Consider the following 3,246-nt stretch of genomic DNA (forward strand, 5'->3'; position numbering starts at 1 on the left):
GAGGTTCGAGTACTTTGCAATAAAACCATTCCGATGGTCAAAGTGCTTTGGAACCACCACACTGAGCAAGAGGCAACCTGGGAACATGAAGACGAAGTGAGGATTAAATATCCCACTCTTTTTCTTTAAGGTACGTTCAATATCGAGGAAGAGATTATTTTAAGGTGGGGAAAGTTGTAATACTCTAGTCTTACTATGTGAGTCTTTACGTAAATTTATTTTATTCCTTAAGTTAAATATGTTCCTGTAAAGATTTTTATTATTTTATTTAGATGAGTGTGTTTTTACTTTTATGTGGGTTGTTAAAATAAATTAAGTATATGATTTTTAAGGCCTTATAGTATTTTCTCCTTAAATCCTAAAATTTTATTATTTATGAAAGAGCACAAATGATTCCCACCATTGGATTGGTAATTGGAATAGTTATCTTCCTAAATCTAATCCTAACCCTCCATTTCCTTAAACTTTTAATGACCAAAAATTTAACTAAGCTTTCTTCTCTTATGAACCATCGGTCTACACATAACAAATGAAGAATTTCCTCTTCAAACCCATCGGTTTACACCTAATAGATAAAGAATTTTCTCTTCAAACCCATCGGTCTACACCTAATAGATGAAGAATTTCCTCTTCAAACCCATCGGTTTACACGTAACAAATGAACCCCTTCAAACCCATCGGTCTACACCTAACAAATGAAGAACAAGTCTTCTTTATCTCTCTTTCCATGCTAGCCAATGCCACTTCCCTCTTTTCTTCTCCTCTTCAAGAAATCAAACTCCTCTCATTTTCTTCAAGTTTTGGACCTTCATTTCACCTCTTGAAAGAATCTAGGAGCTTAAGGTAAATTGTTTAAAATGATTTTATGTGATTTTGGAAGCTAACTAAATTGTTTAGTTTATGTTTTGATATTATGTTTTATATATATACATATATGCTCTGTTTTAAGAGATTAAGTGTTTATATGGGGATTTTTTGATGTTATATTTTGTATATCTACATATATGCTCTGTTTTAAGGGATTAATTATATATATATATATATATAGGGCTGTTTTGATGTTGTGTTTTGTATATATATATATAATTATGTTCTGTTTTAAGTGATTAAATGCATATATGGAGTTGTTTTGATGTTATGTTAACTAAATTAACTATCTTCTTATGTTACTCTTGTAAGAATTTGTCGAGAGGGTAGTTATTTGAAATAACATTAAAGGTAGAAAACGATGTTAGATTTATAATTTTTTTAGCCATCGTTAAAAAGGGGATCTAAAGGATGTTGGATGAGTTTTAACACACTTGTTATTTATTGGATTAGGATTTTCTGAAGTTAAAGGGGTTGCAGCGGATCAAGGTAAGTAGCTATGACCATGCGCCCACGTCAAGTTCTCTTGTGGAAGAATATATCTCTATCTCTTTCCAAACGTTCCTCTAATTAAAGAATAAATGAGTTTATATTATGTACAAGCCTTTTTTTGGTAGCCCCTGTTAAGTATCCTATTGATTATAATTGATTGTATGTGTATATGATAATGCATGTATGTAGATCCTAAGTCATGAAATTTTTTATACATGCTTCTTGAAATAACTAAGATTTTATTTATATGTAAGCATGACATAAAATGTTATTTTCCAAAATAAAAGCATATTCATCGGACTAAGGAAGATATTGAAAATGTTGATTTCAAAGAAAGAAAAGGAATGAATTAATGTATGAAAATATGTAATGGCCACATGAAAGGAAATGATATCAAAGAAATGGGCAGATTGCAATGCCGGGTAAGTAGTATTGGTAGTGCACCCAGTGTTGCTCCCTGACAGAAAGGGGTTCCTAACCTGTGGCCACTGGTGGAATCTAGGTCCAATAGGACCGCTAACCCCAACACAAGGGCGTAATAGTGTGTTGGCCACAAGAAAGTGAAAGATTAAATGAAGTATATGCATGAAGATATGATATATAAGTATGTATGAAAATAAGAAATAAAGATGTTGCATGAAAGTATGAAGTGAGTATATGCATGATAGTAAGAAGTAACTGTATGCATGATGTTATAAAGAAAGTATATGTATGTAAGTATTGTCAGAATTAGTATTGGTTTATGGATGCATGATTTCAAAAGAAAGTACTATATGCTTATTAACTTAACAGCATAGTGTACTGCTTACTGAATATTAGACTCACTTTGTGTTTATGTTTTAAACGTCCAGGTACAGACGAATCTATTGAGGAGCTGAGTATTTCTGAGGAGGGAGGGGCCGATGTTTAGTAGTCCCTAGATAGTTTGGTTTCTTTTTATGAAGATATATGTTTCTTATGGTTTAATACTGGACCCCATACGGGGATGTTTTATTGAGTTAACTTCTAGACAGGATACCTTCGGGTATAAAGTATATAGTGGGGTAATGGAAACCCCTCTTACTTTAAGTTAGTTTCCTTTTGTAAAGACTGAAGGAACTAAGTCCATTTTTGTTTAAAGTAGTTATAATAAATAAATAGATGACGGACTCTGACAGTCCTTTGTAAAGGAATATAAAGGAATGTCTATTAGATGTTTCTTTCAGTTAGAAATTAGAATTTATGCGTGATGCATTTGAATCGTCTCGCATTATCTTTTAAAAAAATTAATAAAATAATAATAATAATACTAATAGCAATATGGGAATTCATATATAAATAAATTTACTGTTATAATAGGAAAAAGAATAGATACGGGATCACGGTCTCGCTCTTGATAGGGTGGGGTTGTGACAGATTTAACCATGGTGATATGGCTTGGTTGGCTAGGAACTTCTTCAACAATGTTCTATGGATGATGTGGGAGATCTAGAACTATGATCTATTGGGCGTGGGAGGCAAGAAAAAATAATGAATAGTGCATGGTTTGGTTCATTCCATGATGATTTTTCTTGATCTTCCTTCTTCCATAATGTCGAGAGAGAGAGAAAGAGAGAGAGAGAGAGAGATGAGATAAGATGGGACACTTGTCTAAGTGATGGAAGAAACTTGGAGATGAAATGGTGAGGTGTTGAAGCTAATGAGCTCCATTTGACTTTTCCTATGATTTTCTTTGATTTTTTCTTCTTCCTCCTCCATGGTTTCGAACCATGGTTATGTGGAATTTGGATATAAGTATTTGTGGAGGCTAAGAAGTTAGTTCGGGAATAGTGGGAAGTTTGGAAGCAAACTCCCTAGGGTGAATCGGCTAGGCCTAGGCTATAGTTACCCTATTGTTTGGATTTTAAG

The sequence above is a fragment of the Carya illinoinensis genome, chromosome 10 (assembly GCF_018687715.1).
Source record: "Carya illinoinensis cultivar Pawnee chromosome 10, C.illinoinensisPawnee_v1, whole genome shotgun sequence".
NCBI lineage: Eukaryota > Viridiplantae > Streptophyta > Magnoliopsida > Fagales > Juglandaceae > Carya > Carya illinoinensis.